The sequence below is a fragment of the Trachypithecus francoisi genome, unplaced genomic scaffold, assembly GCF_009764315.1.
Source record: "Trachypithecus francoisi isolate TF-2019V2 unplaced genomic scaffold, Tfra_2.0 Lachesis_group11, whole genome shotgun sequence".
In the NCBI taxonomy this organism is placed as follows: Eukaryota; Metazoa; Chordata; class Mammalia; order Primates; family Cercopithecidae; genus Trachypithecus; species Trachypithecus francoisi.
Window position 1 is genome coordinate 120,885,092 of NW_022681456.1, and position 12,625 is coordinate 120,897,716.

Sequence of the window (12,625 nt, forward strand, 5' to 3'; positions counted from 1 at the left end):
AAAGAAGATGAGATTCCATCCAATATACCAAGGGGTGTACACCCCGCCTGTGATATGAATCTTAAAACCTAGAAGAAGAGAGAATGACATTGCTTCCAAAAACACAAGGGTTGTACACCCACCCTGTAATAGTGTTGCTGTCATCTAAAGGAAGAGATGATACTACTCCCACTACCGGAGAAGGTACACACCTCCCTGTGATATTGTTCCTCATAACTTGTGGGGGAGAGCATGATATTACTTCCAATATGACAGTGGCTTGACACCCAGTCTGTGATATTGGTTCTGCACACCAACTCTATGCCCCTCGTTTCCCATGCGTTCTCTCCTCACTTTTGGAATCTCAGGGAAGGCTTTGTCTTTGGTTACAGATGAAGAGACGAAGGGTCTGAGAGGTTAAGCAAGTTTGTTACTGGAAAGGGGTCTCGATCCAGACCCCAAGAGAGGTTTCTTGGATCTCACAGAAGAAAGAATTCGGGGCGGGTCCATAAACTGAAGGAGAGAAAAGGAATAAAAGAATGGCTACTCTGGCTGGGCTCAGTGGCTCAGTCCTGTAATCCTATAACTTTTGGATGCCGAGGCAGGTGGATCACCTGAGGTGAGAAGTTCGAGACCAGCCTGGTCCAACATGGCAAAACCCTGTCTTCACTGAAATACAAAAACTTAACTGGGAGTGGTGGCAGGTGCCTGTAATCCCAGCTACTAGGAAGGATGAGGCAGGAGAATCGCTTGAACCCAGGAGGCAGAGGTTGTAGTGAGCCAAGATCACGCCACTGCATTCCAGTTCGGCCAATAGAGCGAGACTCCATCTCAAAAAAAAAAAGAAAGAAAAAGAATGGCTGCTCCATAGGCAGAGTGGCCCCAAGGCTGCTGGTTGCCCATTTTCATGGTTATTTCTTGATCATACGCTAAACAAGGGTTGGACTATTCATGAGTGTTCCAGGAAAGGAGTGGGCAATTCCCGAAACTGAGAGTTTCTGCCCTCCCTTCTGAGACCATGTAGGGAACCGCCAGATGTTGCCATGGCATCTGTAAACTGTCGTGGCGCTGGTGGGAGTGTCTTGTGGCAGCTAATGCATTAGAATTAGCACATAATGAGCCGTGAGGAGAATCACAGGTCACTCTCATGGCCATCTTGGGTTTGGTGAGCTTTGGCCGACTTTACTGCAACCTGCTTTATCAGCAAGGTGTTTATAAACTGTATCTTGTGCCGATCTCCTATCTCATCCTGTGACTAAGAATGCCTAGCCTCCTGGGAAGGCGGCCCAGCAGGTCTCAGGCTCCCTTTAACCAGGCCCCATTCAAGATGGAGTCGCTCTGGCTCACGTGCCTCTGACAAGTTGGCCTGGGTTGAGTGTTCCCTAGTGTGTGGTTGTTGGAGCTGTTCCTAGGAGTAAGAGGTATTGTCAGTAGGAAACAGGCCTCTGTTAGCCCTGCGGCTGGCACTCTGCCCCAGTATGTCGGCCTCATTTTAGTGGTGATAAAACTGGGGCTCAGAGACATCAACTCCCTCACCCCGAACACCCAGACTCTGCGTGGTGGACTGGGGTTTGAATGTGGGGCTTGAAGACCCATCATCTCCTCTGGTCCCCCAGTCTCTGCTGCCCAAGAGGAACAGGATCCCAGGATCCAGTCCTGTCATGGCACCAGCCAGGGTGGGTGGGATGGGGAAGCACAGTTCCAAAGGCCCTGGACTCTGAGGCAGGTCGGGGGCCGAGAGCAACCCAGACCTGCGGACCCCATCCCGAGAAGAGTGGCTGCAGGCCTGGCCCAGCGGGCAGGAAGTCTGTGTCCTCAGTAAATGTGACGGCGCTTCCCACTCCTCCAGCCAGGCCGTGCTGTCTTCATGTTTCCAGTCATGCGGCCTCCTCTCCAATTCCCAAGCCTAACCCACGGAGACAGCGATCTGGCGTCCACGTGAGGTTTGTCAGCAGCTCTGACCCGCTGCTTCCCGCCAGCCCCGCGTCCGGTTCTGGAAAGCTCTCTGCTGCCCCCTGGTGGGGAAGCTCGGGGCAGAGCTCTGGCTGCAAGCATGGGGTCCCAGAACCTCCTGGCTCTGTCACCTCTGCTGAGTGGAAAACCAACCCAGGACTGAAGCAGCAGGTGGGTGCCTGATTCCTTATAATCAGAGCTCCACCCACTGGCAAGTATCTCTCTGGGCCTCAGTTTCCCCTTCCATTAAACGAGGGGCTTGGGGGATACCAAGGAGGGGCAACAGCTTAGTGAGAATGGCAGGTTTCTTCTGGGGAGATGAACACGTTTTGAAACCACATGGCATGAGTGGTTGCACAGGACTGTGAGTGCACAAATGCCACCACATTATTCGCGTTGAAATAGTTAATTGCATGCGATGTGAAAGTCACCTCATTTAAAGTGTTTAAAAGAGGGGCCTGGGAGAGTGCAGTGTATGTGAGAATCACGTGGGACACCCACAGTCTCTGAACCTCGGATTCCTTGCCGGAAACTGGCAAAGAGACCGTGTGAGCTGTGTTCTCTGGGGCCAAGAGATTCCAAGAAGGAAAAGCTGGGATTCCAGGGACTGGGATGAGGGCCGGGGACCGGAAGGGGAGGGGGCCTGTGGGGAAGGCATAGGGGGCAGCCCAGATAAGGCTTTCAATACTGGGTAGCAGCGTCTACACAGGCGGAGATCCCTGCATCTCACTTCCCGCAGGGCTGACCGGTGGCCAGAGGTGGGACTGGCCAGGCTCGGCCCAACCAAGTCTGGGAGCAGAGGACACTGAGTGAGGGATCCCCGGGGCCACCCTCACTAGCCTGTGGCTCTCCTGACACCACAAGAGAGGTCCAGGAGCTGACCTTGGTCCTAATGGGGGACACCTTCCTGGCAGCAAGCTGGCAGGGTGGTGTGGTGGTCAGTGTGTCTCCGCCCCTACCTGCTGTGTGCGGTGGTGAGACACCTAACCTCTCTGTGCCTCTGTTTCTTCAATGGCGAACAGGGGCACTAGCAGCCCCCACATGCGGGCACAGTGGCCTGAAGGATAAAGGCAAGGGCAGCATGAGACCTACAGCAAAAGCTCTGAGCAGAGAGAGCAGGGAGCTGCCCAGGGAGTTCTACCACCATCTCCCCTCTGGCCGCCAAGGAAACCGAGGCTCATGGTGACCTGGCCCAGGTCTGTTGGACTCAGGGTCGTCCTCATCCCCAAGATCAGAGGGCTGCCACCAGGGAAGGAGCTGGCCCCTAGACACCGCCCAGGAAGCACACAGGGAAGGATGCCATGGGGACTTCAGTATGTTATTGCAAAAAAAACATTTACTGCTATTTGAATCCTGCTTTCATGCCTCCATTTCCCAGAAAATGAGCCATGGGAGACACCAGGAGAGGCAGGAGACCATCCTTCTTTCACAAAACCCACTCTCTGGGATGCTGTCCTCAGCGAGGGTGGCTGGGGCCAACCAGGGGGCCCACCCGCAGAGTGGCAGAGGAGGCAGGTTGACCTTGCAGAGATTGAGCACTGTGGTGAAGGTCCTGGCCTTCTGATAGAAGAAGAGCGACTTCTCACAGTCCAGGAGGAAGTTGTGGGAGATGGTGGCCAGCCGCGTGTAGGTCTTCAGCTGTGCCCTTCTTGTTGCCCAGGTCCACGGTGGCTGCCAGTACCAGCTGATAGTACCCGGCTGCATCAAACCGTTCCTGAAGGGGACAGGCCATGCTCAGCAAAAGGGGGACTCGGAGCCTGTCTTCCCAGAAGCTGCTCCCATCTCCAGGTCATTCCACATGTCCAGCCAATGCTGGCTCACCCCATGAGCCCCGAAACCTGTGACACTGCTGTGGTCTCAGCTGCAGGAGGTGGGAACAACCCTGAAACCTCTGGAAGCGTTCCTGACTGTCCCTACGCCCCACTCACCCCAAGCCTCTTGCCCCAGTCCCACCCCCTCTGCAGGCAGTGGCTGCTTTCCCCGTGGGCTGAGGTCACGGCAGATCCTGCCTGCTCTGAGAGTTCCATGAAGGATCCGTGGCTCCAAGCCACAGCAGGGGCACAGCGTTGAGTGACCCAGGCTCCCCTCTGGCCCCTGTCCATGCTGACCATTTCCAGGCCCTCCACGGGCCAGGCCAGGTACAAAACCATCTCACAGGTGTCCTTCCTGGCAATGTTCCCTGAAATATTGACAGAGTGTGACTCCCCAGACATCCACTCCCATTTTCAATGCATCTTTGGCTCAAACTCACCATCCCTGGGTTGGGATGCTGCCTCCCAGACCTCCACCTTGACCTCCATCTTCCCCCGGCTTCTCCCCAGGCGCCTCCTCCACATGGGGGACACCCAAGGGACCTCTCTAAGACCCTGGCCTGGCCTGTCCCTCTTCAAGACGGCTCCCAGGGCAAAGGACAAAGTCCAGGATGCAGCAGTCCATTCCCACACTGCCCCGCCCCACACACGGAGCAGGGGCGTGAGAAGGGCCCGAGTCACCGCCGCTGCTCATCCAATGTCCCCCGGCTCAGCCGAACACTGGACTCTGTGCTGGGTGCATGGCTGAGCCTAATATCCTTGCTCCCAGTCTGAGGGACCTGGGACTGAACACTGACCACAAAGGTGGCCCGGGCTGTGGCAGAGGGAAGCCCAGGAGCCTGTGGGGGGCCCAGGAGGCCCCTGACTCAGCCAGGGGTGGGAGGCAAGGGCTTCCTGAAGGGGTGGGGGCATCCCAACTAAACAGGAAGCAGCCAGCCAAAGCATATGTCTCTGCGTGTGCCTGTGCGTGTTTGTGTGCCTGTGTGTGTGGTTGTGTGTGTGCCTGTGCATGTGTACCTGTGTATGTGGTTGTGTGTGCACCTGTGCCTGTGTGTGTGCGCCTGTATGTGCGTGTGCCTGTGTCTGTGTGCATTTGCGTGTGCATTTCCATGTGCCTGTAGTGTGTGCAGCAGCTAGTGAGTGGCAGGCTGAGCCAGGACACACCTAATCCACCCTATTCCAGGGCTCACTCTCATGTGTAGACTAAAGGGGACCCCATTTTAGAGGCAATCGGCAAGGATACCATTTACTCCTGCTCTCCGCCAGCCTTCCAGGCCCCATCCAGCCAGCTTTTCTCTCCACCTCTGGGCCCCGGATCCAGAGCCTCTATACAAGGAGGAGGGTGTGGTTGGAAAGACAGCTGCCCTTGGGAATTCCGAGGGGGCCTCCCTGTGGGAAGCTGGCCTGGGCTGACAGCACCATCACGATGAGGCCCAGAGGGCTGTGCACGAGAAGGAGGTGAAGGAGGCCTCTGCCCCTCGACCCCAACCATGGACTTTGGCCTCTCAGGTACTACTTGGCTGTTTCCTTCCTCCTGGGCAGGCGGAGTGGGCGGCAGGCTTGACCAAGAGAGATAAAGGGCCACTTCTGGGAGGCCCGTCCTGTGGGTCCCAGGCGAGCCCCTGAGCGGTGAGCAGCGTCCCTCTGGGCCTGACACCTGGCACCACCCTGTCTGTATGGGACTTGGGAGGCCACAGGGACCCCTTCTGACACGAGGTGTCGCCAGCACTGGGCGGGGACCTCCCGGGCAGCCCCAGGCCTGTGGTGAGGGATACGGGGCGGGGTCTTAGGGCTGCCCCAGCTCCTCATGTTGTTCTAAGGCCCCCAAGATCTCGGTCCCTGGACTGGAGCGCCCTGGCCCCTCAGCCCATAAGGAGCACTGACACGGTGCCGGTGCGATGCGGAGGAGGGGCGGGTGCCTGCTGGGCAGAGGGGTGGAGACACCCCAGGTCTGAGTCTGCCAGTCCCAGCTCTCCACCCCTGGGGCTGGAGGCAGAGGGAGCACAGCACCTCCCTTCGAGACAGACCTGACCCAGCAAGGTCTCAGCCTGGCTGGCTGCGGCCCCGCCCCACTGCACCTGCCGTGAGCTGGGGTTCCCCTGTCTGTGAACCCGATGGTAAGACACCGGTCCCACCCCACCCTTCCTGGGTGATATGAAGATTCAAGGTGTCTCGGGACTCCAGGAAGGAGTTGCTCAGTGCAGACTGGCACCCTGGGCAGGCTTCCTAGAGGAGGCACCAGGATTTGGGTTGGATCTTGCAACGTGGATTCAATGTGAGGATGATGCCGTCCTCCAAAATGTCCTTCTCCCGACCCTGTTTTCTTTGTTAAATGCAACTTGACACTTGACTGTCAAGACTCAGTTTGGTGTCACCTCCTCCAGGAGGGTCCCCCTGACTACAATCCCCCTTCTTTACCCAGAAGCCACCATTGCCCGCTCATGTGTCAGCCTCCCTGGTTGAGACTGAGTTCTTGAGGGTGGGGTCTGGCCAGCTTGGGAGCTGGGTTGTATCTGCGAACCTTGCCGGCTCCTCTAGCTGGGTGCAGAGCTCCAGGGAAGCCACTGGGCCATTCCTAAGGAAGGCTGGAACCCAGAACCCTGGGGTCTGGGTGGAGGTCCCACTCCAAGGGGGCCGGGAACACCCCGAGCCCTGACCCTCCCCACCCACCTTCAGCCCTGTCCCTCCCCACCAACCTTCAGCCAACCTTCAGGTCGTAGACGATGATGTCACCAAGCACCAGGTACACCTTCACGGAGTAGAGGGTCTCCTCGTCGAACTCCAGCGGCGAGTTGCAGAGCTACAGGGCCTTGAGGTAGAAGTGCTCCGCCAGCTTGCCATGGCCCAGCCGGTGGTGCAGGGCGGCCAGCCAGTAGTAGGTCAGGAGCTCGTTCAGCCGGTCCCCTGGGGTGTAGGCCAAAGGGGCAGGTGTGAGGACGTGGCTCCCTGGGGCAGTCAGGCACAGGCCCCTCAGGAGCAGGTATGCAGAGCCCAGGCAGCACCTGGCTTGCCTCCACGCACCTGCGGTCATCTGGGCAGCTCTGGCCAGTCCCTTCCGGGTTCCCAGACTCACTTTCCCATCTGTAAAGCAGAACTAATAAGGCCTGCCCCTGTCTACTGTGAGGCTTTGGCAAAGTCGGGCTCGGATGGCCCAGCTCTGTTCCTACACATAGCCACCTGCCTTTGCTCACTGGTTTTAACCAGGGGAGCCCAAAAGCCACGCAGTCCAGGTGCTCCCGGGCACCCCGGCTCCATGCAACCCACAGACGTGACATCCGACTCCTCCTGGGTGTGTCACGATCAGAGCCCCTTACCTTGGGGAGTCACTGCGTGCCTGAGCTCCAGGTCCCCCCACAGTTGCGCAAACCCAGAGACAGCTAGGCTGTCTCTGATGTCCTCCCCTTTGCAGGGCGAGTGCTGTGGAGCCTGCATTCAATGCATTCCCACACAGCTGCACACCTACTCTGTACTGGGCCCCAGGGCACAAGGCGCTGGGACATGCGGCCTGCCCAGGGTTCCCTGTCTCTGGAGGAGGACAGACGACCTGGCACAGCACCAGGGGATGCCCGGCCTTAAGGGGCAGGCTGCTGGAAGGGGAACTGGGATTTCATCAGCCAGAGAGTTGTGTGGTTGATGAGGGTGGAAAGGGCACAAGACAAAGGGAATGTGCCACTCAGCCTGGCACATACAGGGACCGAGATGCCTGGCATGTCTGGAAGGCAGAGGGCACACTGGGCGGCCCTTGTGATCAGCAGCGGGAAGAGACAGAGGAAGCAGAGCTCAGCCAGGCAGGGAGCTCTGCGCTACGTGAGAGACCTCGGGCTGTGCCCCACGGCCAGACAGGGAAGCCAGCTAGGTAGATCTGCCTGCCGGACAGGAGACCGGGAAAATCCAGCAGCTGTTTCAGCTCCTGCCCTGCAGACATGGAGGCTCGGCTCTGGCAAAGTGTGGGTCCTGGCAGGGCGGGCGCTCAGGGGACTTAACCAGAGTGATGCTGACAGCTAGGGCCATGTGGGCAAATTCCAACCCTCCTGGGGCTCCTCCAGCATTTCCAGCAGTGCACTGGCTTCTTGCACAGCTGCGGCTCACCTTGCAGTTGCCCGTAGTCACTGCCAGGGGCAGGACTCGGTCCTACCACACAGGCAGGTGGGGTCAGGCTTCCGCAGCACCCACCTTGCCCAGAGCCCTCCTCAGAGCTCAAACATGTGCTTGGAGCTTCCCACGCCCCAGTTACCCCTGCACTCCACAGAGCTCTGTGCTCTGGGATAACGCACGGTTCAGACACCCAAGTTGGGGGCTGAAGAGTCATTGAGGCCCATCCAGCTACACCTGGCAGCCTCAGACCAGCCTCTCCCACCAGGGCACCGGGGGTCTGACTGGGGGGAGCCAGCACTCTTCTCTGCTCTAAAAACACCACATTTATCTGTGCCCAGAGCTGAGCCACACCGTGAGCTCAGAGGAAGGGAGAAGCCGTCCCCGTTTCGGGGTGCATGCAGGTCTGGGCCCTGGCCCTGGGTCTCCCACTGACATGCTGTGTGTCCTTTGACATGTCACTGTGCCTCTCTGAGCCTCAGCTTCCTCATCTGGAAGATGGGGACAGGAATTCCCGCTCATGGTTGCTTGAGATCATCAGGTGCAAAGGGTAGAGCCACTGTCATGTCCAGATCCGAGCATTTGTCCCGGGCAGGGGCACGGTCAATATCATTCCCCGTGAGATCACTAGGCAAGGGTAGGGCCATAGTCATGTCCAGGTCAAGTGTTGTCCGGGCAGGGCACTGTCAATATCATTCCTGGTGAGACCACTGGGAAACTAAGCATGTGCATGGGTGGCCCTGCCTCCAGTTGGGAGGCCTCTGCCCTGCCACACCTGTGCCTCAGCCCTCCAGGTGCCCCCCCCCCCCGAGGCCCAACCACATCAGCCCACAGGCCAGCTCACCTGGTAGAAGGACACGGATTTCTCCCGCTCCCAGGCCCCATTGAAGATGTCTCCAGCTGCCTCAAACAGCTCCACCCCAGGTTGGAGTCGCCTGTGTACAGGACCACATTCTGTGCCACTTGAAAGGAGGCAGAAGTTCCCTCAAGACCCACACCTGGTGAGGTGGCCACACCCACCTTCGCCAGCCTCCTTCCTCTCACACACTGCAGGTACACCTGAGCATTTTTCAGACCTGTGCATTAGGGCTGCCCCACCATTGGCATGAGGACAATGAACTGATGCACCCGAGTGCCAGGAGGTGACTGAGCAGCTGCAGCCCAGGAGCCCGGCACCTGTGAATCCTAACACCAGGGCTAGCCCTAGCCCACCCCCCCTGCACTCAAACAGTCTCCGTGGTCCCCAGATTGCTGGGAACCCATCCCCTGGTTCCTTTCTGCGTTGCCACATCCCTGCCACAGCTCAGGGCCACACATCAACAGTGTTTGTGGGTGGGCCTGGTCCCCTCTTGGCCATGAGCTCTTGATCCTTCTCCTCAGCTCAAGGAGGTATACAGCAGGTGCTCAATAATGAAAGCTTCACCAGGGTCGTGGGCTTCACAATTTGTTCCAGATCACACTGTTTGGGAAAGCCTCTGAAAACAGCCGCTATGATAGGTTCATTTTGTAAGGAGATGTACCACGTGTCGCTTGGGGCAAGTTCTCCTGTGTGTTAACTGAGTGGTCCCATTCTTTGAGCATGTGCTGTATACCAGCAGGTGCTAGGCACTGTGAGGGGCCACACCTCTGCCCTCAGGAAGAAGATGCTGGCCACTGGGGGAGGATGTGAGGGAACCAGTTGGAGGGAGGGAAAAGGCACACAACAGGTGCTCAGCAATGGCTTAGGAATGAGTAGATGGATGGATGAATGGATGAGCAGGTGTATGGATGGATGGGTGTGTGGATAGATGAATGCTTGGATGGGTGGATGGATGGACGGATGGGTGGATGGATGTGTGGATGGATGGGTGGGTGCATGGTTGGAATGATGTGTGTGTGTCTGTATGTATGGGTGAGTAGATAATGTATGGATGGGTGGAGGGTAGATGATGTATGTACATATGGATGGATAGATGGTGGATACATGAATGTATGGATAAACAAATGGACAGACAGATGAACGGAGGGATGGCTTAATAGATTGGTGGGTGGATGGACGAATGATGCATGGATGGAAGAATAGGTGAGTGGATGGATGGATGTTGGATGGATGTATGAATAGATGGGTGGATGGATGATGAATGGATGGAAGGATGAACAGGTGAATGGATAGATGATGGAAGAATGGTTGGATGAATGGATGGACAGACGAACAGGTGGATGGATGGTGGCTGAATGGATGGATGATAAAAGAATGGATGAATGATGAATGGACGGATGGATGGATGAATGGAAAGATGAACAGGTGGATGGATGGATGGATGATGGATGAATGGAAGGATGAGCAGGCGAGTGGATGAATGATGGAAGGATGGGTGGATGATGGATGGATGGAAGAATGAACAGTTGAATGGATGGATGATGGAAGGATGGATGGAAGGATGGATGAACAGGTGAATGGATGGATGGTTGGATGGATGATAAAAGGATGGATGATGAATGGATGGAAGATGGTTGGATGGATAGAAGGATGAACAGCTGAATGGATGGAAAATGGAAAGAAGGTTGGGAGGATGGATGGATGGATGGACAAACAGGTGAATGGATGGATGAAGAGACGAACAGATGAAGGATAGATGGATGATGGATGGATAGGAGGATAAAGTTGGATAGATGATGGAAAGATGGATGGATGGACGAACAGGTGAATGGAAGGTTGGACAGGTGAATGGATGGAAGATAAAAGGATGGATGGATGGACGGAGGGATGGATGGATGGTGGGTGGAAAGACGAACAGTTGAATGGATGGATAATGGAAAGATGGATGGATGGAAGGACCCACAGGTGTATGTGAAGATGATGGAAGAATGGATGGATGGATGAATGGAAGGATGAACAGGTAAACAGATGATGGAAGGATGAATGGATGGGTGGATGGACAGGTGAATGGATGGATAGACGGGTGAATAGATGGATGATAAAGGAATGGATGAACGATGGATGGATGAATGGACAGATGGATGGATGATGGATGGATGGATGGAAGGATGAACAGGTAAATAAATGTTGGAAGGATGAATGGATGGATGGATGGACAGAGAGTGAACAGCACAGAGGCCTCCTGCCTCCCTTGCCACTCACCTGGATGTACAGGTCCACCAGCTCGCTCTACCGCAGGATGTAGTAGATCTTCCCTGCTTGCAGCCAGGCATGCGCCATCTCTTTCTTCTGGAGGTCAATGAGAATCCCCAGACATTGTTTGATGTAGTCCAGAGTGGATCTGTAGGTCCTGGAATCAGACACAGGTGTCAAAACAAGGGCTCTCATTCTCCTGGAACCAGTCTGCCTCCTCCCGTGGGTCTGGTGACAGATGAATCTGGCATGTGGGGACTGGGAACGGCCCTCTTGTGTGTGCAGTGTTCTGTCCTTCCCAGGCTGCTGGGAGGGCCAGGGTGAACACACACGGCATGGAAAAGATGAAGGACATCCTTCTGAGGGAATCGAGTATCATGCTGCCCTGTGGCAGGAGGAGTGTGCTAGCCCATCTCCCCTGCCTCCCAGACATGGCCTGTGTCTTCTCCAGACGCACCAGGAGCCGTTAGTGTTCAGAGGCTATCTAGGTCGATGGTTCCCAAGGTGTGCAGGCATGACAGTCACTCGGAGGCCTGTCTGTATAGCTTGCTGGCCCTGCCCCCAGAGCTTTCAGCTCCACAGACCTGGGGCAGGACCTAGAACTCCCACTTGCCACAGGCTTCTAGGTGACATAGATGCTGCTCTGCTGGTCCAGGGACTACACTTTGAGAACATGGCTCCAGCACACTGGCCCATTTCCTTCTGTGAACCTGAGGCCAAGACTGGAGCCAGTCTCCCGGTCCCCATGGAATCTGGCTCCTTCCTGCTCTCTCGGTAAGTCTGACACTCGAGGGGGTATGACTGCAGCAATGTCACTGGCAGCTGTGTGTGGGGTGGCCAGGGCCATGGTTACCCCACCAGGTCAGAATGCTCGGGGGAAGCCGAGTGGGACACCTATGGGACGTGAGACCTTGAAACCCTGCGCCCCAGGGAAGCAGATGACACAACTGGCTCTGTCTTCTGTAGGAGAGAAGCCACAGGTGGCTGCTGTGGTCACATTTAAGGGGACAGATGAAGGCCAGGAGTGAAGACTCGGGGCAGGCAGAGGTCAGATGACAAAGCCACCCATAGTAGGAAGAACAGCCAGAGTGCAAGTACTGCCTCTGCTAGGGTTGAGATGACCTTTGACCCAACAAGAGAGGCTCAAGCTGGGACTCACGGGCCAGCAGCAGCCCTGGGACGACCCCAGGCCCACCAGCTCAAAGCATCTGATGTCAAGGAACCAAATGATCCAAAGGGAAGGGGCTGATGGGACCCTGGGCCAGCTTCCCTGTGCCGTCCTCCCTGCCCTGCACCCCCCAGCCCCCTTTTCCTGTTCCACACTCCCACCACTGCAAAGCCAGCTCTCACCGCTCGGTGCCCAGGGACAGGTAGAGCTGACTGATGGTCTCCAGGAACTGGCCCCCCAGCACTTTGTCGGTCACCTTGCAGGCCAGGAGAGCTGGAGCGTGGTAGAGGAACACTGGGCCTCGCTGGGCATGACGAGCTGTAGAAGTAGCACAGCCACTGGACGGTCCACAGCTGGCCTGGGCAGAAGACAAAATGGAAGATGTCAGCCTCCCAGCATCGAAGCGAGGCTGGCTGGGCTCGGAGGCCCCTGCGCTGTGCTTGTCTCTTTCACACCTCTGTGAAGCTGGGCCCCATAGGCGGGGAGCCTGAGCGCAGACAGGCCATGCAC

General features: G+C 56.7%; 1 long non-coding RNA gene across 1 annotated transcript; it reads right to left on the reverse strand.

The window, feature by feature from the left end:
• Positions 1–3,405: 3,405 nt before the first annotated feature.
• Positions 3,406–12,384, reverse strand: LOC117090523. The gene is made up of 5 exons (XR_004440037.1): positions 12,298–12,384; positions 10,957–11,104; positions 8,680–8,770; positions 6,451–6,647; positions 3,406–3,646 (listed from the first exon to the last, which is right to left on the reverse strand). It is a non-coding gene; the product is annotated as an uncharacterized LOC117090523 (long non-coding RNA).
• Positions 12,385–12,625: the final 241 nt, after the last annotated feature.